Here is a 27,362-nt window from a genome sequence, read left to right on the forward strand (position 1 = left end):
GCAAAGGGAGAAACTACATCAACTGAATAGTTAATCAAAAGATAAACTAATTCAAATTAAAAATGAGAAATAAACCCAAATGACCAGGAATACAAATCATATCTCAATAATAACCTTGAATGTTTATGGCCTAAACTCATCAATCAAAAGGCATAGACTGGAAGATTGGATTAAAACAAGACCCTACAATATGCTGTCTCCAGTTGACACACCTCATAGGCAAAGATATCCATGTACTAAAGGTGAAAGGATGAAAAAAAATATCCCTCACCTGGATCATGTAAATAAGCAGAGGTTTCTACCCTCAGATAAGTTAAAGTGAACCTAAATCTTCAGTATATCATAAGGTACAAAGAAGAATATTTCATACTGTTTAATGAAATTATACATCAACATGACACAGCAATCATAAATATTTATGCTCCAATGAAGCATCTTTATACATTAAACAAACAATTCTCAATTTTAAGAATGAAATAGACCATAACACAATAATACTGGCTGACTTTTGCTTTTCTTTTTCTTTTTTTCTTTTGTACTAGGGGTTGAACTCAGGAGCATTTGATCACTGAGCCATGTACCAGCCCCATTTTGTATTTTAGGTACAGGGTCTCACTGAATTTCTTAGTGCCTTGCTTTTTTTTCAGGCTGGCTTTGAACTTGAGATCCTCCTGTCTCAGCCTTCTGAGCTGCATGTATTATGTATCAAAATGCATTCTACTGTCATGTGTGACTAAAAAAATAAATAAAAATTAAAAAAATAATAATAAAAAAGAAAACTTCAGACCAATCTCCCTGATGATCATAGATACAAAAATTCTCAATAACATTCTGGAAAATCACAAAATCATATCAAAAAATAGTGTACCACAATCAAGTGGGGGTTCATCTCAGGAATGCAAGATTGGTTCAAGTACATAAATTAATAAAAATTTTATTACATCAATAGACTTAAATACAAGAATTATATGGTCATCTAAATTGATGCAGAAAAAACATTTGACAAAATACAGCACCACTTCATGTTCAGAACTCTAGAAAAACTAGAGATAGTAGGAACATTCCTCAACATTGTAAAAACTATATATACTAAAACCAATGCCAACATAATTCTGAATGGAGAAAAATTGAAAGCATTCCCTCTACGTGCTGGAATGAAACAATAATGCCCCCTTTAAACACTTTTATTGAACATCATCTTAAAACTCTAGCCACAGCAATTAGATGGGAGAAAAAAATTAAAGGGCTACAAATAGGAAAAGAAGAACTCAATCACTATTTGCCAAGGACAAGATTCTATAATTAGAAGATCCAAAAAATTCCACCAGAAAACTTCTAGAACTAATAAGTGAATTCAGCAAAGTAGCAAAACATAAACCCAACACCCATAAATCAAACACGTTCTTACACATCAGTGATGAATCCACTGAAAGAGAAATTAGGAAAACTATCCCATTTACAGTAACCTCAAAAAAATTGGGAATCAATCTAACAAAAGAAGTGAAAGTCCTCTACAATGTAAACTACAGAATACTAAACAATGAAATAGAAGAAAATATTAGAAGATGGATAGATCTTCTTGCTCTTTGATAGGCAGAATTAACATTGTCAAAATTAAAATTAACATTTTAATACAATTTATATTAAAATCCCAATGACTTTTTTGTAGAATTAGAAAAAGCAATCATGAAATTTATTTGGAAAGATAAGAGACACAGAATAGCCACTAAGCAATCCTTAGCAATAAAAGTGAAGCAGGAAGCATCACAATACTAGACCTTCAATTATACTACAGAGCCATAGTAACAAAAATGGCATGGTACTGGCACCAAAACAGACTGATGGTAGAGTAGAAGACACAGAAGCAAACTCACATAAATACTAGACAAAGGCACAAAAAATGCACTGGAGAAAATATAGCCTCTTCAACAAATGGTGCTGAGAAAACTGGAAAGCCACATGTAGCAAAATGAAATTAGATCCTTATCTCCTCACCCTGCACAAAACTCACCTCTAAGTGGATCAGGGACCTTGGCATTAGGCTAGAGACCCTGTGACTAATAGAACAAAAAATTGGCCCAAATCTCTACCATGTTGTCTTAGGAAATGACTTCCTTAACAACACTCCTAAAAAGCAAGAAGTAAAATTAAGAATCAATAAATGGGATGGAATCAAACTAAAAAGCTTATTTACAGCAAAGGAAACAATCACAAATGTGAAGAGAGAGCCTACAGAAGGGGAGAAAATTTCCATATACCTCAGATACAGCATTAATCTATAGGATATACAACCAACTGAAAAACCTTAACCCTAAAAAGACAAACAGGCCAATTATTAAATGGGCAAAAGAACTGAACAGGCATTTCACAGGAGAAGAAATATGACTGGTCAACAAATATATGAAAAAATGTTCAATATCTCTAGCAGTTGGAGGAATGCAAAATAAAACTACACTGAGGTTTCATTTCACTCCAGTCAGAAAGGCAATTATCAAGAATATAAGGAACAGTAGATGTTGGTGAGGATGTGGGAAAAACGGTGCACTCATACATTGTTGGGACTGCAAATTGGTGCACCCACTCTTGAAAGCAGTATGGAGATTTCTCGGAAAACTTGGAATGGAACCACCATTTGATATAGATATCCAACTCCTTGGTTTATTCTCAAAGGACATACTACAGCATACTACAGTGACAAAGCCACATCAATATTTATAGTATCTCAATTCACAAAAGCTAAGCAATGGAAACAATGTAGGTGCCCTTCAACAGATGAATGGATAAAGAAAATGTGGCATATATGGAATATTATTCAGCCTTAAAGAAGAATTAAATTATGACATTTGCTGGTAAATGAATGGAGTTGCAGAATATCATCTTGAGTGAAATAAGTCTATTCCAAAGAATCAAAGGCCAAATGTTTTCTCTGATATGTGGATACTAATTCACCATAAGGTTGGGGATGGGGGTCTAGGGAAGAATAGAGTTACTTTGGATTATATAGACGTGAGTGAAGTGAGGGGAAGGTATATGAAGGTAGGAAGGATAGTAGAACGAATTAGACATTAGTGCTCTGTGTGCGTATATGATTACATGATTGGTGTAATTCTACGTCATGTACACCCAGAAGAATGAGAAATTATACTCCATTTGTGTATTATGTGTCAAAATGCTTTCTACTGTTATGTATAACTATAAGAAGAAGGTTTAAAAAAGAAAAAAAAAACTTCATTCAAATAAATAAGAAATTCAAATAAGCAAAGTGCATAAAATAGCACAAATAAACAATCTTACCTTAAATGTGGTAGGTAATAAAGTAAGAATAATCCCTTGGAATGAGATTAGCAATATATATTAAGAATACAAAAAAAACTTCACACTCCTTGACTGTAGTTCCTGCCCCCCTCCCCCAGAATTGAAAAAATTCATTGAAAGAGTACAAAGCATTATAAGCCAGTCTACTTATTGCCACCTTATTTCTGTTAACCATATTATAACAGAAAGAATTCCTCTAAATTCTTTTTTCCTGTTTTTATGGCATTTATTATCACCTGGCATTTATTTATTAACGGTCCTTCTCAGCACCCTTAAAAGTTAAGCCCCAGGAGAGTTTGCCTACTTTGTTCAGTACAATATTTTTAGTTGATAGTTGTTAAATGAAGAAATAAGTCCAAACATTCAGCAATAAAGAAATTGTTTTTAAAATTATGATTTAGCATGAAGTAAAAATTACTATTAGCATGATATCCTATTAGCTTGACATAATAACGTGTACCATTAGGAACATTTTAAGAATAATAACATGAAGAAATATGAATAACAAATTAAGTTTTTAAAAAAAGAGAAATAAATTCTTATGTATACAGAGGCATATAACACATGATTTTATATATATAGATAGTTGTAGATGGACATAATACCTTTATTTTGTTTGTTTAGATTTTTAATGTAGCACTGAGGATTGAACCCAGTGTCTCACATGTGCTAGGCAAGCGCTCTGCCACTGAGCCACAATCCCAGACTCACATAATGTTTTGATCCAAACTGGATGGCATATATGATGGCAGTTCCATAAGATTACAATGGAACTGAAAAATTTCTCTTGCCTAGTGACATTATAGCTACATCACTGTGTAACACATTACTCATCTGTCTGTGCTGGTAATGGAGGAAACAAACCTAGTGTCTTGCCAGTTTTATAAAAACATAGCACATTATATTATGTCTAGTACATAATGCTTGATAATGATACTAAAGGACTCTATTACTTGTTTATGTATTTACTCTACTATACTTCACCATTATCTTAAAATGTATTCCTTCTACTTATTAAAACATCTACTGCATATATATTGGTGCCTACTAAAATGCAAAAGCTTAAGAAAATTACTAAAATTACTAAAATTATTAGTAATTTTCCAGGTTTATATTTCTGTGATACTAATAGCATTATGATCATCATCTTTAAGAAAAAAATAATTGAATATGCCCAAAGACTTGGATTTCCAAACTATGCTACTCTGATTAAAAGATAGGGTGCTGATATCCTAAAATAATAATCTTCAAACAAGTCAAGTTTAACTGGTGGTTTATGTATTCCATCTCATTTTCAAAACTATTATACAAACTGGATTTGCTTTGCTTGTAATAATTTTGCTTTGTACTTGTTTTGTAAAAAAATATCATTACCGTTGCCTTTTGGTGTTTTGCAGAAGTACTACTACTAACAGGGCAACCTGGATTGATTTGAGATAATAAACCCTCACCTACAAGATAGAATATAATGCTGACCTTTAGTACTAATAGTGACCCCAATTAGTGAAAGGAGTAACTGTAAAAATTATAGACATTAAAGTTAAAACCTCTTAATTTCTACTTCAAGAGTGGTGAAAGTGACCTGCTGAATGTTTTATTTTTGATGCTTTTATTGAAAAGGTACATTTAAAAAAATACACAGACATTTTACCATTTACAGATTGCAGATATAGATACTCTAAAAGAGTTCACTATTTTATTGTTTTATGATACTTCTTGCCCCTGATATCACAAATATTCTAGTCTTGTTGATACCAACTTCGAAAGGGGGGCATGGGAGCATGACCTGCAACATATTCAGTGAACAGAAAGACAAATTGTTCAATTATAAATTTTATATCTTCTGTACATTATTGCATTAGGGAGTCACAAAATTATGTAGCATCATTACAAATGAAAACAGGTTAAAAATGAAGATAATTACGTAGAAATACATGGATTCATTGTCTTCTTGCAGAATGCACAGGAGGTGCCAAAATGTGCAATTTAGGAAGCTCTTTTTGTGTTTGTATATATTTGCTTAGCAACTCAAACCAGTGAGGAAGCTACAAAATAAGTTAGACAAAAATAGCAAACAGGTAGTAATTATAGCTATGTTATATGGCTTTCTATTTTGTTTAAATATCTCCAAATAAAATATGAAATAAAGAAAATACATTATCTTTTGTTCTCTTAACGAGAAATTCAAAGCTATTTTGCTTCCTAACATTTACACAGCAACTAAAGATGTTGAATTCAGACAAGAGATACAATCTGGTACTACACAGGATACAACAGTACTTGGGTCTAAAACAGTACACAATCCCTGTCGACAAAAGTACACCAAAAAGAAAACGTGATCCGTTGGTAAGATGGTATTCACAAGTAAGCACTTGTGTTCTATTTTTCTTCCACACTAGAATATGCCCGGTTGGATTCCAGAGCTATTTACAGACATCTGAGGAAGATCCTAGTTTTCAAGTCTGTCAGGAAAATATTCCATATTGTTCTAAGCCAGATCATACCCATGGGAAAACAGAGACTGGTTTTCTTTTTCTTTACTTTCTGACCGTACATTTTCAAGAACCCAGATTTCTCAGATACACCAATTAAATGGGGTCGAGTCGGGGAGGGAAGAGGGAGCCTGTGCTGCTCACATTCCAAATTGATTTGATCGGTCCATAAAAGCACTCTTGAATCTAGTGATTTGTTTTTCACTGGAGCTGGGATTTGAGGTGGTAGGCTGCATTTTGAGGATAGGTGGGATACTTACTGTAATACAAAATGCTCAAGTTGCTGAAATCCTTTTGGCTTGGCCTCTCGACTTTCCTACTGGCCCGGCTGGTCTTGGGGCTTGCAGATGTCAATATGGGGCAAACAGGATGGAGGCCGGGGGGGCACAGATGGGCTCGTGCCCTGGCCTCAGGAGAGCTGGAGGGATGGCTGGAGCCTGGAAGAGCGAGGCAGATGGCCGAGGTGGCAGTGACAGTGCAGAGGACACAGCCGCTGCTGCTGCCAGGGGTGAGGACAGGAAGGTTGGGGCCAAAGGTTTCATCATATCTTTCTGGAATGCAAGTTTTGCTGCTAAAATGCTTGGGCTCCGCTGGAGTTTGTTGTAAGGGCTGTATTTCGGCTTCAGTGGCTTCCCTGCAACTCGGTCTTTATGCCTCCGGCTAGAAATGTGCTGTTTGAGTTGAATTTCCGAGTTAACATGAACATCACAGATTTCACAATGAAATGTCTTGTTCTGTAGTCCTGACCCCTTACTGCCATTCTGCATCTTTAATCTTGATCCAGGTCTAGGATAGGACTTAATTGGACCAGCTCCATTACGAGCCTCAACCATGGTCTTGTGTTTAGATCCTGTGTTGTGTGCCTCTAACTGTGACAGGGAGTTCACAGCCACTTTGCATAGTGAACAATAAAGCAATTTTTTGGCTTTCTCTTCTTCGGATTCAGCAACAGATCCTGGTGCTCCATTTGTGCTTTTGGAAGGCAAAGTGGCTGTCCCAGGTGGCAGGGCAGTTGTGCCAGATTTGAGGAGAAATGAGCCACTTTCAGAGCCTGATGGCTGACTGGAACTGTTGGCCTTCAGTTTTCCTTTATCTTCTGATTTGTCAGAGCTGTTGCCTGTGATTGGAGTTTTAAACCAAATCTTGGAGACCAAAACCATGGAAGTAAAAGGACTAAGGAAGGGGCTACCAATATTTAAGCCCTTGCATCTAAAGTCATCCAGGATCCAGGGAATGACTGAATCCCTCTAAAGGCTGAGAAAATCTGGTGAATCACCCAATGACCTGAACTGGACAAACACCAGGATCCTAAAAAACAGGAAGTCAGTCAATGTACATTTTGCACAGAGGAGGATTATTGAAGAGAGAAAAGTTTCTGATGTTTTCAAGGGAAGCCAGGTGTGGTCAGCAGGACCTTGACCCTTCCTGGCAGAAAGCACAACTAGTAGAGAAGATAAAGAAGCCAAAAGGATTTTCACAAGTTCCCAAGAGGAACCTTAGAGGAATCTCATGTGACCTTAATAGTAGATAGGAACAAGGTCAATTTTTGACCAGTTTGCTGTTAAATACCTATCAGAAAAGTATAACCCAAACACAACCATTCATGGACATATCAAAGGAAAGAGCATTATTTAAGAATATCTTCTTTTGGGCTGGGGATGTGGCTCAAGCGGTAGCGCGCTCGCCTGGCATGCGTGAGGCCCGGGTTTGATCCTCAGCACCACATACAACCAAAAGATGTTGTGCCTGCCGAAAAACTAAAAAATAAATATTAAAAAAAATTCTCTCTCTCTCTCTCTCTCTCCACTCTCTCTCTCTAAAAAAAAGAATATCTTCTTTTAATATAACATGAGATGCACACTTGTTTCAGCCGTACCAAAAGTAAGTAGAGGGCTATAGAGAAAGAGGTCTGATGCATGAGTGTCTGACAATGACTATCAAAAGATACTCTGCTAAAATCATGTTTTCCTGAATTAATTTATGTCTGACCATTTTTTTTAAAAAATCCAAATCCTGAGATGTGTACAGGCAAATATAAACATTAAAGTTTATTTGATGAACTTTGGTTATAGCCATTCTTAAGACCTCAGATAACTATATGTCTGTTCCTATTGCTCACCCCTCATCTTCTGAATCTTCTAATAAAGTCTTCATCATCCAGATTACAACAATTATATGGTAAGAAGATGGTAAAACAAAAATTTCAGCTCATCCCCACAACTGAGGCCAGTGTTTCTCTGTCAGTTCATGGAGAGGCCACAAAGGAGGAAGTGAACATCACCAAGAACAAGGTGAAGAGCTCACCTGTCCTCCCCCACAGGTGCGGCTTGAGATGACCACACACCAACCAGCCCCTTGACTATACCTACTGAGAAACCTGAACTAGACACACTAGATAAAAAAAGTACCGGAGAATACAGAGGGCCATTCCAGACATGTATAAAACACAGATTTGCAGGTGTGTGGCCTGCCAAGGAGAACGTTGTCTATGTGCTGGGCTGGACCTCATTGTCCACCTTGCCTGTGGTGGGAAGTGTAGGACCCAGTGTGGCCTATGAGGTCTCTTGCCTGCAAACCCTCCTAGGTAGCAACTAGTACCATCCTTGCCCGTCTGCCTGAGCCTCTAGGTTCTGGACAACTAGCAAGATTGCAGACTGAAATATCTCCAGAACATGACAGTGAAGTGCCAAGAGACTACCATTGCCGCAGGAGTCTTGCCTCCAAACGAACAACCATATTCCACATTGGTGAATAATAGTGGGTATGCCGCAAACATGAAAGGAAATTCAGAATATCCAACACTGAAGAACAAAAAAGCAGGAGAGCGTGTATGAGCATGTCATCCCTGGACACTGGTGTGTTCCATCATGGAGTGTGGTGGTAGAGCACGCAAATGTGAGAATCCAGCCTGCTGGAATGGGCAGGAACAATCCCTTAATGGTGTCTACACATCCTGGGTCACTGACAGTATCCAGGCCATGGCTCGCCCATTATCTGAGTCCTTGAGAAGTACCACATCATGGAGCAGGTCCTCAGTTGTGGTCTAAAACCAATAATCAATCTGCAGCACCAGCTGTGGGAACACTCTGGAATAAGAAAGTGCCTTCATGTACCTTCCTGAAGTGTAAGAGTAGGCTGGCATTTATTTCTACAATTTTGATGGAAGGATTATGGTGTAGTGTCTCTTACTACCATCTTAGATATGGGGAAGAATATGACATTTGCCTTACAGGAAGGAAAAGTAGACATTCAGTGTCACATAGGGCTTATCCAGATAAGTGTGGTTTTTTCTTTTTTTAAATTGATTTTATTTTTTATATACATAAAAACAGAATGTATTATAATTCTTATTATACATATAGAACACAATTTTTCATATCTTTGTATAAAGTATTTCATGCCAATTCATGTCTTTATACATGTACTTGGTTTTTTTGCATTACTATTCTTTTTACACATATATACCACAATTTTTCATATCTCTGTATATAAAGTAGGTTGACACCTAATTCATGTCTTCATACATGTACTTTGGATAATAATGTCCATCACATTCCACCATCCTTGCTAATCCCCTGCCCCCTCCCTTTCCTTCCCTCCCCTCTTCCCTATCATACAATTTAACGTATGTCCCATGTTCCCCCTCCTTATTCCACTATGAGTCAGCCTTCTTATATCAGAGAAAACATTCAGCATTTGTTTTTTTTTTGGGGGGGGATTGGCTAACTTCACCTAGCATTATCTTCTTCAATGCTATCCATTTGCCTGCAAATGCCATGATTTTATGCTCTTTTATTGCTGAGTAAAATTCCATTGTGTAAATATGCCACATATATATATCATCTCACTCCATTCAGAATGGCAGCTATTATGAAGACAAACAACAATAAGTGTTGGAGAGGATGTGGGGTAAAAAGGTACAATCATACATTGCTGGTGAGACTGCAAATTAGTACAGCCAATATGGAAAGCAGTATGGAGATTCCTTGTAAATTTGGGAATTGAACCATTTGACCCAGCTATCTCTCTCCTTGGACTATACCCAAAGAACTTAAAAACAGCATACTACAGGGACACAGCCATATCAATGGTTATAGCAGCACAATTCACAATAGCTAAATTTTGCAGACAGGTGTTTTAATAGCATGTTATTTAGTATTGGCAACAAGAATGACTGTTGACCAAGCAATTATATTTGTGCTGGGCAAGCCCAATTCCACTCAAACCAGAAGACAACTGCTGTGTGTGTACAGGAATTTACTCAATTTCTGACTCCTCTCCTGCAGTATTTTTCCATGCTGTGATCCCAAAGCACACACTGTGACATCAGATCTGTACCTAATTTGCCAGCATCATCCACTTCATGGTTATGAGTCATTACTTCTGAAACACATGCCAAAAACTGTCAAACTTGTCTGTGAAAAGGCGATTCAGCCACAGTGACTCAGATTTAAAGAGAACCAAAACTCTCCTGGAGTAAGGGGAGATTTCATGGACCATGCCTGCCCAGAACTTGCTGGGCCACAACTCCTGCAGCAGAAGCCCATTAGTATTTTGAGGCTGCCAGCACATTGCCAAGGTAATTCCTCCTGCCCAAGAGGGTATAAGCCATCTGACAAATTAAAGTCTGAAATAATTAGTAAAGAAATAAAGGCAAAGTCAGAAAAATGGCTTTAAATGCAGAGCACCTGATAGGTCCAACCCACACAGGAACTGTAGCTAAACAATTAAAAAGTAGCTCCTGTGGATTATTTAACAGGGTACATGAAAGGCAGGGATAAGGTTTCAGGGGCAGAATCTTGCTTCATATTGTCTTGCAGTCAACAGGTTGTTTGGCAACTTGGAAGGTTACACCCATCTCTGAGAGGCTGTGGAGCTACAGAAGGTCACCCCATATCTGGTGCTATGTATGAAAAGGCTCACATGTATGTGGGTGACCTTACCCAGTGGGATTGCCACTGGAAGTTATTAAATACCAGATTTTCCTATTCAATGGGCATTCAGGACAATTTGGTTCACATATTTGTTTTAATTATTTGTTAATTAAATTAAATTAAATTATTTGTTTTAAAGAATCCTTGAGCTAAAATATCCTTGAGCTTCCATGGATGGCTCTCAACACATCCAGACATTGATGAGTCTCACCTTCTCCAGAATTAGAGTTACAGAAGGAGGCATTGGTTTGCAACACATTTTCTTTCTGCAGTTATTCTAAGTGTGGAGGTTGGAAGGACCCAAGGATGATGACTCACCACTTTTCTGTAGGAGAGACATTCCAAAAGAAGTACAATGATGTAGAACCTTCTCTGTGGGTATTTCAGGTTCGTGCAATCCTCAGGAACCAGTTATACCCAACTTTGTGAATGTCCATAAGGATCTAAGCCATTCTCAGCTGCAAGTAGCCCGCTATCATTGTGAACCTCACAGTGGTTGGGGCCCAGGCTCTGTGGAGAAGGAGGGCAGGACTTGCTGCAGCCCTCTGGACTATGGCTTTAATCCCAAGACACAGTTCTTGATTGGACATGAATTCCTATTGAGAAAAGGAATATGATTCTTTTCAATGAGCAAGTTTGACCCCCTTTGGAAGAGGCACAATGTCTATAAGGATCTAAACCATTCTCAGCAGCAAGTAGCCCACTGTCTTTGTGAATTGCACAGTGGTTGGGGCCCAGAACAGCAAAGGTCTATCTGAAGCAGTGTCACATGCTGACTTACCATCCGAATTGACTGTTGATGCTAGGAGGATACTGTTGAACCTAGGAGGATACCGGAAAATTTAAATGCATTTGTAGAAAAGGAGGAAGTAAAAGGGAAGGTAGAAATGTGGAAGAAAGAACTAAATTCCTGAGGAGGAGGGTGGGAAAGAACAAGTGATGAGAGAGGTCCTTTCCTCCTGTGTGGTTTGATGTGGTCTTTGGTGGAGCAACTAAAAGAGCCTGTAATCACCAAAGAGGATGTGGACACATTGGTTGACAGACAAGCGTGTGCCATTAAAGCCCTGTTATTAGAGAAGGGACAACACCAGACTATCCTTTGTGTATTGCATTGCATAATGAGCCTTCAGACAATTCCCATGGAGGTGGAGGAACCTTGCCTTGTCCACATCATTAAGGCTTTCCCTAAGGTTAATTTTGATTCTGAAAATGGACCAATAGTTTACAATGCCCTAAAGAAAATATTTAAGCATATTTTTGGAAAACAAAAATGGCAAAAGAAAGCCCCAAGCCAGGCCTCTTGTGAAGGTGAATTTCTACTCATGAGGAATATGTCAGGCCTAAATATCAAGATAACATTTCTATTCATCTGTGAATAAGCTGAAGTTTGTGGAGCTACTTTTTCTCATAGCACTTTATTTTGAATGCTGTTGGCTTGTGATAAGAATGATCATTCTTGTTTGGAGAAATTATTTGTTTTAAAATATTCTTGAGCTACAACTCAGTCTTGAAAAATTGCCATAGAGTTGATGCTAATTTCTTTTATTTACTTGACTGATTTAATATTGCTGTGTTAACATTTTAAGAATGTGTGTTTACATTAATTCTTTTTGACATTCTTGAAAAAAGAAAAAGAAATCCAAAACAATTATTTTTTTTGATAGGGCTTTTCCTAGAGATTTTACCAAATAGATAATTTTAGTAGTAAAATCTACTATCCCACTGAACATATGACCAAAGACATTAAATGTCTTAAACTATTTTTTATTTGTTACTAAGAAAGTTATTGAGACATTTTTAAAGGACATCTAAAAATGTAGTTTGAAATTTCTTGGTTTTTCTTTTTATAAATGTGTCATAGTTTCAAAGGGTCTTTTTGTTTTTCAAAGCCATTTAGTTTTATTTTAGTGGATAGACTGTGAGGTGACTGGGATTTTTTTTTTTTTTATGGTACCAGGGATTGAACCCAAGGGCCATTTTAAAATATTTTATGCAGAGACACGGTCTCACTGAGTTGCTTAATGCCTTGCTAAGTTGCTGAGGAAGGCTTTGAACCTGTGTTCTTCATGCCTCAGCCTCTTGAGCTGCTGGGGTTACAGGTGTGCACCACTGCTATGGGTTATGACTGAGATTTTTTTGAAAAATATTTTTTTTAGTTGTAGATGGACACAGTACCTTTATTTATTTATCTTTTTATGTAGTGCTGAGGATCAAATCCAGTGTCTCACCCATGCTAGGCAAGTGCTCTACCAGTGAGCCATAACCCCAGTCCTGACTGGGGTTTTTTCCTTGTAGAAAATGGGCTTGCCCTTTGTCAGGCTTCCAGATGACCTTTCAAGCCTTGGCTGTCACAGGAGGCAGGAGCAAGTCTCAACACACCAAGCCCTATTCCTACTCTCCTAAGTTGCTGCTAAGCCAAATCACATTTTGCAGAGGAATTGGGATCAGAAGTGGGCAGTGTAGGAAATTGGTAACGAGCAAGACTTACCTGTGTCTCTCCAAGGACCCCACAGAAAGTGTGAGGCAGGTCTCCTTGCCAGCCCTGCTGTCTCCAGACACCACAGCCATTCTGAAAAGGAACTCAGCCAGAATCTGTCAGGCCAGACTTGTGCTAATCCGCCATCCAAACAGAACTGGCACAGGCCCCACACTCCCAAATCCACAGTTCCACAAGCCCACTTGTCTCAGTCCTCTGTCTTTGGCTGCTTTTTTGCCATGAGAATTACAATTTTTTACGTTGAATTCCACCCCAGGCTGCGTTCACCCTAACTGGCTTTAGATAAGAAAGGGTGACTGCCTAAACTCATTTCTTCCAATTCAAACTATCAATCAGCACTTGAAGCCATAACTTTATTTAAATTAAGTTAGTATGTGGGAGTAGCAAAGGGCAAGTCACAGAAGGACAACAGCTTCTTCAGTAAAAGTGATATTAAGCAGACCAATTTCAAACTAAAGAGAGAACTACTTAGTTTTCAAGATGAAATTTCAGGGGAAGCAAGACTAATTTAAAATGAAAAAAATTTCTCCAACTTCTTCATTTCTGAATTATGAGTCTAGAACACCAGAAAATATTTTAGTCATTATGGGTCTTACTAACTGTTAAGCCAAAGACTAACTGCAGTGTTCTTCCATATTGTTTAATTTTTTTAGGAAATCAAATCCAATGGCCATCAACAAACTTGCTAGACTACTCCTGAATGTCTCATTTTTCAAGTGCCCACCCCAGGAAAGTAGGGGAGGAAGCAGTTGCATTTTATCCAGTGGTACATTGTATTTTTGTCCCCCACCTCTCCCCAAAATGCTTGTCCTTGTCTCCATCACTCTCGAGTAGACAAGTGACATCACAGTGCTTTTTATCAGCTCTTTTTCTTTCTTTCTTTTTTTGACCAAAACCCACCTATTTATCTGTGTGTCAAAAATACTTGTTTCAAATTATAAAATAGTCATGCACATCTGAAAATCCAGGAACTTTAGCTTTAAATGAGATATGATCAGTCTATGCACAAGTAATGTATTTATTTAAATAAAAATGAAAAGAATAACCCCAAAACAAAACAAAACAAAACACGAATTTGCATGAAAGAGTCTAAAGTGTTTAGGAAATAGTTATTGCTGACAGTTGCTATTGCTCTTTCCTAAAATGAATGTAAGTGAATATCTGATGAAGTTGATCAATGAAGGTTGTTCTCCAAATGTGGAGACTTCATAGTCTAAACTAAGGCCTTTGAACTTTCTAATATAGCTAAATGATTCCAAATTCTGAATTACAGAAGTGCATGGGAAGTTTTGAAAAAAATAACAACACACATGATTCATGAATTTTAGAATTTTTAAAGTAACTTATGTATATTATGGTCAGAAAGTATGTTTTATTTTTAAATAAAACATTTAAGTTATAAAAAGTAAAGAAAGCCAGACACAGGTAGTCAAAGGTCAAATGCTCTCTCTCATATGGTAAAGCTAGAGATAAATAAAATTTAAAATGAGGGTACCCATGAGAATTAAAGAGAGTTCAGTGGAGGAGAACAATAGAATTGAGAGGCAGAGTGAAAGCACATGAAATGTGAGGAACAGCAGGATGAAATGAACCAAATTATGCTATGTACCTAAATGAATATACCCGAGTGAGTTCAATCTTTATGTGTATCTATAAAGACCAAACAAGAAAAACAATAAAATATAAGAGATAACAGTAGAGTAGAGGCAGGGGAGCAGGGGAAGGAAGGAGAGGAGGGAGAGTAGAAGTACTGGGGATGGAAATACAGCAAACTATATTAAATGCAAGTACAAATATGTCAAAATAAATCACACTATTATGTATAACTCTAATGCATTAATAAAAACAGTAGGGACTGGGGCTGTAACTCTGTGGCAGAGCACTTGCGGAGCATGTCTAGGCACTGGGTTTGATTCTTAGCACCACATAAAAAAATAAATAAATAAAATAAAGGCATGCGGGCCAGGGAAGGGTGCCCTCCAGGTTCCCTCTCCATCTTCCCTTCCCTTTGCCACCCATTCGCTCTTCACCATGAACAACCTGGAGCCGGATGGGGAACACAGCTCCAGCATAGGCATGGGCTTTGGCACCTCCCTGGAGGAGGAGGTTCGGACATTGTTTGTCAGTGGCCTCCCTGTGGACATTAAACCCAGAGAATTCTACATGCTCTTCTGGCCCTTCAAGGGGTATGAAGGGTCCCTGATGAAGCTCACCTGAAGACAGGCTGTGGGTTTTCTCATCTTTTACAGCCTGGTAGGAGCAAAAGCCACCAAGAATGCATTGAATGGTATTTGCTTTGATCCTGAGAACCTGCAAACGCTGAAGCTAATTTGCCAAAGCGAACACAAACATGGCTAAGAGCAAGATAATGGCAACTCCAAATCCCACCAGTGTTCAGCCTGCCCTAGGAGCACATTTCATTTCCTGGCACCCCTATGACCTGATAGGTGCTGCACTGATCCCTGAGTTCCCAGAGGCCTGGGCGCCATACCTTCTGTACACCACAGAGCTGACCCCAGCCATCTCACATGCTGTGTTCACCCTACCCAATTGCTGTTGCTGCTAGTGCTGCTGCCCTACATTGTCGGGGGCCCTGGTACCCCTCCTTTGATACCACCCAGCAAGGATGGAAGCATGGCCAGTTCTTCAGTCTGGTCACTAGGGAGTTGGTTTTGGACTGTGTGGTAGGGACAGAATAGGGTCCTCAGCTTCCACCGCCCCCTGCAGCCTGTGCAGAACTGCTGCTTTTCTAGACTGTGAATCTAAAGCCTGACTCATTGAACTGCTTTCTGTTCCTTTCCCTCTTCCTCAGGCTTGTTCCACCCCAAACTTCTCCTCCAAGGCCTCCATGAGGATTTGAGGGCCTTCTTGCTGGGACACCCAGACCCAATAAGGAGGCTTCACTGGACCCAGCAAGAACTGACCTGACCTCCCACTCAAACATGTTTCTTAAGCTCTCCTTCAAGAAAATGAGGTGTTTAATTTTGCATGTTTTCTGGCATGAATTCAGGCACTCAAATCTGTGTTTATGTGAGTGTGCAGTTTTTTCTCATACTGTCTCCATAGCAACAGGTCCTGACCTATGGTGACTGGTCCTCTCTCCATACCCCACCCCTATACCCACCCTGCTTCAGAGAGGCCTGAGCCCTGTGGCCACTTCTCCCCTGAGGACCCATGCACCATACACACTTCCAGGCTCAGCAGCTACTACAGTTTTTGCCTTGTCATTTCAAATCAGTTCTCTGCTTTCTTCTCAGATGGGCCAACAATTATAAGAAAGCCCTTTCCTTTGCCTATCTCATTGACCCCTCCACAGGGTACCCTGCTCCTGCTACTTCTCCCTGTTCTTTCCAAACCTGAAAGCCAACCAAAAGGTGAAAAGTGTTTTTGCACCCTGTATAACAAAATATTTATGCATCATAAAGGATTTTTCATGTGTGTGCCATTAATTATTAAAGAGACCTTGTTTGCCTTGGCAGATAAATTTAATGTTTAGATTGAGACATGAAGAAGAAAAGTTTCTGTTCTTCAGCAGTGAGCCTTTGTGTCAGACATTAGTTTAAGAAAAATGAAGAAAAATTGAACAATTTTATTTTGTTTTGTGAACATATCAGTGCTTTACATTTAGTCACAACTGTGACTATCTTTCCATTTCAGATTGGGAGACTATATGGCTTTTGTTATTGTTGATCCTATGAGAATGCAAAACTGGATAATATATGAAATGTAAAATAAAAAAATCCAAAGTGAAAAAAAAGCAGGCTGTTTATCTACAACTACAAAAATATTGAACAAAATTAAAACAGGAAAAAAAAAAAAAAAACCTCATACGGGAAAAGGAAGAAATCACGAAAAAGAATAAATAAAATATTGGTTTAAAATTATTCTTTTAGAATTTAGATGTGGAAACATTTATTTGTTTGCATGTAAATAACTGAATTTTGGAAACTTTGCTACAGATTATAATGAGTCTGTAGCACAGAGAATTTCAGTGTTTTGCTCACTTACTCAGTCCTTTTCAACCCAAATAAATATGTGAGGATGGTCTGGGATTGGAATAATTCACAGTAAATACAGCCACTTTTGCAATTTTGGAGATTAGAATTACTGGTTATTTAAACAAAGATAGCCAGAAAAAAGAGTGTAGCGTAAATAACAATGATAAATGATAGAAAACAATAGAATTTAATGAGTAATAGTGCAATTTTATAGAAAAACATGAGATTTAGAGAGTTGTGGAATAACAAGAAAGGAGACGAGGCCATTGGAGTACTAGACTAATAGGAAATAGTAGAATTTAGTTATTGATATTCTATAAAACATTGGGCAAAACTAGAAGAATCATGGCCATTTTCCATCCACCTGGTCCACCTCATCATTAAATCTCTGTTTTAGTCAAGCATGACTGGGTTGATTTTGAATATTAAGACAGGTGTTTCTAAGTTAATTTTTGTAAGACTAAGTTCTTAGTTCAGGACTGCGTTTCAGTTTTATGCTGTTCAAGAGAATAATAAACATCTGTCCATCTAAAAGAAGCAGGTGTATAGTGTGTGTGGGATCTTATGTGGGATCCACTCAGTTTGAACACTGAATTTTCAGAGATTTCTGGGGGTGAATGCATTCACATTAAGAGAATGGCACTGGTATTTGAGGCTCAGAGTATTTATTGTGAATAAGGAATACATGTAGAAATTTTGCAGAAATGAAGACAACTCTTTTATCAGAAAACAATATCATAAGGAGTTCTTTACAGGCTTGGTTACTCAAAAAACCAAACAAACCAAAACCAAACCAAAAACCAAAAACCAAAAACCAAAAAACAAAACAAAAAACAAAAACAGAGAAAGGAAGGAAAAAAAAGGCTACAAGATGATAGGCTCAACATCATCATATCCAGGGTCTTCTTGTTTCAGGACCAATGAGGATGCTGTCTCTTCCATGTTAGAATTGTCAGCTTCTTTGAGAGACTGCAGAGAGATACCTGAAATAGTAAGAGAATCCTGGTATCAGTGGTGACACAAATGACAGTCCAGAGTCCTCTTGTAGAATGAAAAGACTTGTAGAGTGGCTAAAAAATATCTATGGGGAACCAAAACTTTTCTGGAAGGATTAATAGAGCTACATCACAGGGACTCTTCTCTGTGCAAATGTCTTGATTTCCATCAGAAGGAGGATGGGTCAAAAATCATGAGGAGTGGCAAAGAAATGTGAGTGCTCTCTTCCACATCAAGCTGGTCTGATTCCTCAAGCACTACAGGCAGAGGATGACCTCTCTCAATTCCTCCATACCTCAATAACAGACCACACTTGACTTCACAGTATTCATGACAACAATTTAGGTGTTTGGCAGATGGCAAAGAAGGGTACTTCACTTAAATTCAACAGTTTCCTTTTCCCATGGACTGCATGACCATGCATAAGTGGAAAGCCCACTTCCAAAATATGTCACCATATGTTATTTCACCCAATAAAATAATTATTTCTTCTAGCATGGAAATTTCAATATCTCTCATTAAGGCTATTGTACATTATTCATTAAAGTGGGAAATGTCAATGAAAATAATTGATTACATGCTTCCTTCAAAATAAATTTTTACAAATGCAAGGTTGGTTCAGCATATGAAAATCAATAAATGTAATCCATCACATAAATAGAATTAAGAACAAAAATTACATAATCATTTCAATAGATGCAGAAAAAATTTCATCAACAAAATTTATCACCCATTCATAAAAAAAGCTCTGAAGGCACTAAGGATAGAAGGAAATTATCTCACTCTTACGAAGGCTATACATGACCAATCCAACGTCACATTATAATGAATGGTGAGAAAATAAAAGCATTTCCTCTAAAATATAGAACAGGACAAAAATCCAGACCCTCATTTCTCCTAATCTATATGGTTCTTGTAATATTAGCCATATCAGTTAGATAAGAGGAGGAAATTAAAGTATGCAAAGAGAAAAAAAAAGAAGTCAAATTATCTCCATTTGCAGATGATATAAACTATATATAGAATCTTCACCAGAAGGCATTTAGAGCTGATAAACAAATACAGCAAAGTAGCAGAATATAGGATCAATATACAAAAGTTAATAGTTTGCAATATGCCAATAGTAAACCCAACCCCCAAAAATCAAGACAAGTACAAATATTCCATTGAAAATATCCTAAAACAAAACAAAACAAAACAAACAAACACATAAAAAATGGAAATAAACCTAAGTTGAAAGCCCTCTAAAATGAAGCTAAAGATTACTAAAGAAAGAATTTGAAGACTATAGAAGATGGAAAAGCATCCCTTTTTCTTCAACAAGCAGATTTAATATTGCTAAATAGGTTATATAGCCAAAAGCAACCTATAATTTCTGTCAGTCACAATCAAAATATCAATGACTTGATCATGGTGCATGATCTTTTTTGATATGTTTTTGTATTTTATTTGCCCCAATTCTATTGAGAATTTTTGCATCCATATTCATTAGTGATATGGGTCTGAAGTTTTCTTTCTTTGATGTGTCTTTGTCTGGTTTTGGAATCAGAGTGATATTGTCTTCATAGCATGTGTTTGGAAGGATTCCCTCTTTTTCTATTTCATTAAATAGTTTGAGAAATATTGGTGTTAATTCTTCTTTAAAGATCTTGTATAACTCAGCTGTGTATCAATCTGGTCCTGGGCTTTTCTTGGTTGGTAGGCTTCTTATGGCATCCTCTATTTTCTTGCTTGAAATTTATCTGTTTATATTGTATATATCATCCTGATTATTTTGGACATATCATATGCCTCTAGAAATTTGTCAATGGCTTCAATATTTTCTATTTTATTGTAGTACAAATTTTCAAAATAATTTCTAATTATCTTCTATATTTCTGTAGTGTCTGTCATATTTTCTTTCTCATCATGGATATTAGTAAATTGAGTTTTCTCTCTCCTTCTCTTTGTTACCATGGCTATTAGTTTATCAATTTTATTTGTTTTTTCAAAGAACCAACTTTTTGTTTTGTCAATTTTTTTTCAATTGTTTCTTTTGTTTCCATTTCATTGATTTCAGCTCTGTTAATTTTAATTATTTTCTGTCTTCTGCTACTTTGGGAGTTGATTTGTTCTTTTTTTTCCCTAGGGCTGTGAGATGTAATGTTAGGTCACTTATTTGTTGACTTTTTCTTCTTTGAAGGAATAAACCCCTTGCAATGAGCTTTACTCTTAGAACTGCCTTCATAGTGTCCCAGAGATTTCAATATGTTGTGTCTATGTTCTAATTTACCTCTAAGAATTTTTTAATCTCCTCCTTGATATATTTTTGCAACCCATTGTTTATTCAGTAGTATATTGTTTAGTCTCCAGATGTTGGAGTAGCTTTTATTTTTTATTTTATTATTGATTTCTAATTTTAGTCCATTGTGGTTTTATGCAAGGTTGGTTCAACATATGGAAATAAAAAATGTAATTTATCACATCAGTATACTCAAAGATATACTCAAAAATCTTATGATCATCTCAATAGATGCAAAGAAAGCATTTGACAAAATACAGCATCTCCTCATGTTCATAATGCCAGAAGATCTAGAAATATCAGGAATATACCTCAACATTGTAAATGCTATCTATGCTAAACTCCAGGCCAATATCATTCTAAATGGAGAAAAATTGAAGGCATTCCCTTTAAAAAGTGGAAAAAGACAGGGATGCCCTCTTTCATCACTTCTATTTCACATAGCTCTTGAAACACTGTCCAGAGAAATTAGACAGATGAAAGAAATTAAAGGGATACATACAGGAAAAGAAGAACTCAAATTGGCACTACTTGATGATGATATGATTGTATACCTGGAAGACCCTAAAAGTTCCACCAGAAAACTCCCTATAACTAGCAAATAAATTCAGCAAAGTAGGAGGATATAAAATCAACACCCATAAGTCAAAGGCATTTCTTTATATCAGTGACAAATCCTCAGAAAGGGAAACAAGGAAAACTACCCCATTTTCAATAGCCTATAAAAACCCAATAACAACAAAAACCAAAACTTGGGAATCAACTTAATGAAATAAGTGAAAGAACTATATAATAAAAATTATAGAACCCTAAAGAAAAAAATCAAAGACGTCCTTAGAAGATGGAAAAATCTTCCTTGCTCTTGGATAGGCAGAATTAATATTGTCAAAATGACCATACTTCCAAAAGCACTATACAGATTTGATGCAATTCTGATCAAAATTTCAATGACATTCCTCATAGAAATAGAAAAAGCAATCATGAAATTCATCTGGAAAAATAAGAGACTCAGAATAGCTAAAGCAATTTTAAGAAGGAAGTGTGAAGCAGGTGGCATCACTATACCAGACTTTAAACAATACTACAGAGCAACAGTAACAAAAACAGCATGGTATTGGCACCAAAACAGACTGGTAGACCAATGGTATACAATAGAGGACCGAGAGAGTAACCCACAAAATTACAATTATCTTATATTAGACAAAGGTGCCAAGAACATGCATTGGAGAAAAGATAGCCTCTTCAACAAATGGTGCTGGGAAAACTGGAAATCCATATGCAACAAAATGAAATTAAACCCCTATCTCTCACCATGTACAAATCAATTCAAAATGGATCAAGGACTTAGAAATACAACCAGAGACCCTGTGTCTAATGAAAGAAAAAGAAAGCCCTAATCTGCATCATGTGGGGTTAGGCTCCAACTTCCTTAATAAGACTCCTGTGGCATAAGAACTAAAACCAAGAATCAATAAATGGGATGGACTCAAACTAAAAAGCTTATTCTCAGCAAAAGAAAAAAAAATGTGAGGTGAATAGAGAGCCTACATCTTGGGAGCAAATCTTTACCCCTCACACATCAAATAGAGCACTAATCTCTAAGGTATATAAAGAACTCAAAAAGTTAAACACCAAAAAAAAACCCAATCAATAAATGGACCAAGAACTTGAAGAGACACTTCTCAGAAGATGATGTACAATTAATCAACAAACAATGAAAAAATGTTCATCATCTCTAGCAATTAGAGAAATGCATATCAAAAGCACTCTAAGATTTCATCTCACTCCAGTCAGAATGGCAGCTATTATGAAGACAAACAACAATAAGTGTTGGCAAGGATGTGGGGGAAAAGGCACCTCATACACTGCTGGTGGGACTGCAAATTGGTGCAGCCAATCTGGAAAGCAGGATGGAGATTCCTTGGAACACTTGAAATGGAACCACCCTTTGACTCAACTATTCCACTCCTCAATTTATACCCAAAGGAATTAAATAATAATACAGGGACACGGCCGTATCAATGTTTATAGCAGCATAATTCGCAATAACTAAATGGTGGAACCAACTCAGATGCCCTCCAGTAGATGAATTCATAGGGAAACTTTGGTATATATACATAATGGAACATTACTTAGCAATAAAAGAGAATAAAATCATGGCATTTGCAGGTAAATGGATGGAGTTGGATAATATAATGCTAAGTGAAGTAATCCAATCCAAAAAAAATCAAAGGCCAAATTTTTATATGAGGATTTTCTTTGATACGAGGATGCTGACTCATAATGGCGATGGGCAGGGAATTGGGAGGAACGGAGGAACTTTAGATAGGACAAAGGGGTTGGAGAGGAAGAGAGGGGTCAAGGGGGGTAGAAATGGTGGTGAAATGAGTTAGATATCATTACCCTAAGTACATATATGAGGACATGAATAGTGTGAAAACACTTTGTGTACAAACAATGACTTGAAAAATTGTGCTCTATATGTGTAATATGAAATGAATTGCATTCTGACATCATGTATAACAAGTTAGAATAAGTTAATAATTTAATAAAGAAAAAATCAATGACTTTCTTCACAGAACTAGAAAAATCAGTCATAAAATTCATATGGAAGAATAAAAGATCAAGAGTAGTCTAAGCAATACTGAGCAAGAAGAACAAGGCTGAGGCATCACAATTCACATGCTCCAATTATGCTGCAGAGCTCTACTAACAAAAATAGAATGGCATTTTTATAAAAAGCAACATGCAAGTCAATGGAATAGTAGACAGAAAGATAAACCTACATAGATATAGTCATTGGATTCTTGACAAAATCAGTAAAAATACAATTGGAGAAAAGATGGATGTTATGTTTTGGATGTGAAGTGTCCTCCAAAAGCTCATGTGTGAGACAATGAAAGAGGAGAAATAATTTGATTGTAAGAGCTTTAATGCAATTATTGAATTATTCCCCCAATGGGGATTTAACTGAGTGGTAATTAAAGGCATGGAGTGTGTTGCTGGAGGGGGTGGGACCTTGGAGGCAAGGTCTTGGGGTATATATTTTGTATCTGGCGAGTGGAGTTTCTCTCTGCTTCCTGATCATCACATGATTTGCTTCCTTCTGCCACACTCTTCGACTATGATGTTTTGCTTCACCTTGAGCCCCAAGGAATGGAGCCTATTGACTATGGATGGAGACCTTTGAAACCATGAGCCTCTGAATAAACCTTTTCTCCTCTACACATGTGCTGGTTGGGTCTTTTAGTCACAGCAGCAAAAAGTTGACTAACAATGTTTTTTTTAAACAAATGGTACTGGGAAAACAGTATATCCATATATAGAAGAATAAAGTAGCTCCCTATATCTCTCCCTGCACTAAAACTAATTAAAATGGATCAGAGACCTAATAATTAGACAAGAAACTTTACAATTGCTAGAAAAAAGCCAACTTTCCAATACACAGGCACAAACAATGATTACCATACTAAAACTCCCAAAGCTCAAGAAATAAAGCCAAGAATCAATTGGAGAGCTTCAAATTAAAAAAATTCTAACAGCAAAGGAAACAAGATAATAAAAAGTGAGCATGAAGAATGGGAGAAACTCTTGCCACTTATTCTTCTGACAGATTCATATCCAGAATATATAAATGTCAAAATAACCCAAATAACCCAATCACTCAATGGGCAAGTGAGCTAAACAGATATTTATCACAAGATGACATGAAAATGACCAGCCTAGGTTTCTCTCAATGAATGAATGGATAAAAAATTGTGGTGTGTGTTTGTGTGTGTGTGTGTGTGTGTGTGTGTGTGTGTGTGTGTATAAAATAGAATACATAATGGAGTTCTATTCAGTCATAAAGAAAAAATAAATTATATAATTTGTGGTTAATGGATGTAACTGAAGAAAATCATTTTAAATGAAATAAGTCAGATTCAAGAAGTTAAGGGTTGAGTCTTTTCTCTCATATGCAGAAGCTACTGAGACGTAAGGGATAAAGAGGGGAGATATCATGAAAATAGTAGTAATAAGAGTGGAGTAGAAGGGGGTTTAGGAGGAGACATGAGGGGGAGAAATGGAGAGGAACTCTGGGATGAAATTGACCAAATTATGTTTTCCGTGTGCTTGAATATATCATGATGAATTCTACTTTTATGTATGAATGTAATGCTCTAACTACAAAAACAATAAATACATAGAAAGCTGACCTGTTGATTAGGAGAAGGCGATCAGGGGAAGGAGGAGGGAGAGAAAAAGAAGTACTGGATATATTAATGTAGCAAATTATGTTACATGCATTTATGAATATGTCAAAATTAATGCCACTGTTATGAATAATTAGAGTTCATTAATAAGAACATGAAAAAGCTTTCCAAATTATTTCTCATAAATTGAAAGACCACCATACTTCTTGTCCAACATAGGTCTTGGTTTGCTGTATGAAAATTGAAACAAAGCCAAAAAGTCTCTGTAGCTCATACAGATATGCCTCCATCCCATGGTCCATCTTTACAATGGCAATAATGCAAGACCATTGGAGAGAGAGCTATTCACACACCTGTCTGAGAATATCTGGCACCATCTCCCTCTTCTGGGAAAAAATTCTTCTCCTTTATTCCAGGGGAAAAAGGAATTTCAGAAACAGGTAAGTCTTCAACATCATCATAACCATTACCTGTGGTATCTGCCTGCTGCCCTTCAGGTTCTGAAAACAGGTAAGGAATAAGGTAGAAGGAAGAGGAGCATATTAGTTTAGGTTGTGCTTCAGTTTCTTCTAATGTAGAGATTCTAATAGCTGATAAAAATAGGCACCATATTCCAAGGCTGTCCCAAAGGCATACATTTGATATTTGTATTCTTAGAAAGCATGTAAATCATCTAAATATTTCAATGTATTAAGTTTAAAAAAATTTACAAAAATTTCTTGCCAAAAACATCAATAAAAGTTATGCTATGAGTTTGAGGCATTCTTTTCAGACATGTGATAGAGGGTTGAAAAAATATGTACATATAAGTGACTGAGGGAGAATTCAACAGGACTAAGGAGAACCCAGGTTATTCATATGGCTTTTGAGGCAGTAGAGACACAGTGCTGTCCAGGAGAGAAGACTGGCTTTCTCTCTCCCACACATAGGCTATCCTACCAATTCCAATCCCAGGAAGCATGGTTTTCAACCTCCTCTAGTGCTCAGCTGTCCTTAAGATTCGTTCTTAACAGAGCACTCCTGGACATGCCTCATCCTTGAAACTCTCCACTTTTTACCACTTGGGGAATGTCCAAAATGTTCTCCTTTCTTGATCCTTTGTAGAGAAGAGTTTCTGGTGATTGATGAGTATAGGCACTACATACTCCATGTGTTTCAAGGATTATAAAGGTCATTTTTTGGTCTTATTATTCATGTAAACCACAGAATGAATCATACATCCCTGAATTTCAGGGTCAAATCCATACTTCCCAATGATCTTTTTCACCATGGAATTTTTGAGATGATCAGGCTCAAATGTTCTTTTTAAATTTATGACCTTAGATTTTATAATGTTACATTTGAGGTATGTCTGTGACCATACGGAAGTAGCTATGGAAACCAACAGATTAGAATCTAATCTTGCCCCTTCTGTGATGACAGAGTGGGTAAAGAGGAAAAAATAGCTGTAAATAATACGGAGGAAACTCTTCCCATCCTGATCACAGAAAGTTCTTTTCAGATGCTAACCTCCTCCTCACCCCCACCATCCAAGGGAAGACCTGTCTCTACTACCTGGGGCAGATTCAACGTCTTCATTCTCCTTGTTCTCCCCTATGTAATAGGGTAGATTAGTTTCTGAGTCATCAGACAGGATTCCAAGTAAGAATAAAACAACATAGACAAACACAGTAGGAGGTCAAATGTCAAGGTTCCGATGAGATTTTGAAGTTTCACACTTGTGGAGAGAGGATGTAGAGCTCCTGCCTTAGAGGATGCTGACCATTGTTATAGTGGTCCAGGAATATTCCTAAAAGTTCACGTTCTAAATGGTTTGTCCTCAGGTTGGTGGTATTGAAAAAGCTGGATTTAAGGAGTGGGGCCTAATGGAACATACTAAGTTGTTGGGAGCATGTTCTTGAAAAGGATCATAGGATGCCAATATCTTCCTCTTTCTATTAATTTTCTGGTCACTATGAGGTAAGCATCTTTGCTCTACCACATGCTCCCAGCATGATATGCTGCCTTGCACAGGCCCAAAGCATCAGGGCCATGTCCCAGGCAGAAAAACATCTTAAAGTGTGTGTCAAAATAAATCTTTCCTCCTTATAATTTGATTATCTTAGGCATTTTATTTCAGTAAGGTAACACTACCTAATATGCCCTCTGGGGTTGGGTTAGTCATATGGTGTTTGCTTACTGAAGAGTCTCATACTGATGGCAAACTCATGCATAGAAAGGAGGCTATGGAACACACCTGGGCTGTTCAGCAGGCTCTCCTTCTCTGGATTTATGGGGTAATCTATCTCCTGGTACAGGGCCTCATCAACAGCATCTTCAAATGTGGATAAGGCAATGGAAAGCAAAATGAGTTCAGACATTGTCCCTGGAAGTAGTTTCCTTACCAACAGACGAAACCTTTTCCAATGCACACTCTTGGAGACACTCCTCTGGGTTTCCAGGGTCTTGTCCTTTAGTGTTGTGATGCACTGAGATAGAACTAGATTACCTGTCCACCTCTGGATCTTATAATCAGTCCCTACTAGCACTGTTCATATGGGTAGCCATCATATTTGAGGGCTCCACTTTTTAACCCAGGATAAATTCATGTCTTTTAAATCTCCAAGTCCACGTTAGATAAGGCAGTTTTTCATATAATCTGAACAAGTCTAAAATG

General features: G+C 37.2%; 1 protein-coding gene and 4 pseudogenes across 1 annotated transcript in view; 3 read left to right on the forward strand and 2 right to left on the reverse strand.

Moving 5' to 3' along the window:
• The window catches only part of LOC143398295 (uncharacterized), a 326,595-nt gene that overhangs the window by 136,770 nt on the left and 162,463 nt on the right, over positions 1–27,362 (reverse strand).
• LOC143397323 (zinc finger protein 385B pseudogene) lies at positions 6,158–6,967 on the reverse strand (annotated as a pseudogene).
• LOC143397325 (protein tyrosine phosphatase domain-containing protein 1 pseudogene) lies at positions 8,480–10,250 on the forward strand (annotated as a pseudogene).
• Positions 10,299–12,047, forward strand: LOC143397330 (protein tyrosine phosphatase domain-containing protein 1 pseudogene; annotated as a pseudogene).
• On the forward strand, positions 15,270–15,937 carry LOC143397332 (RNA-binding protein with multiple splicing 2 pseudogene; annotated as a pseudogene).

Source organism: Callospermophilus lateralis, chromosome 4 (genome assembly GCF_048772815.1).
Source record: "Callospermophilus lateralis isolate mCalLat2 chromosome 4, mCalLat2.hap1, whole genome shotgun sequence".
Classification (NCBI taxonomy): domain Eukaryota; kingdom Metazoa; phylum Chordata; class Mammalia; order Rodentia; family Sciuridae; genus Callospermophilus; species Callospermophilus lateralis.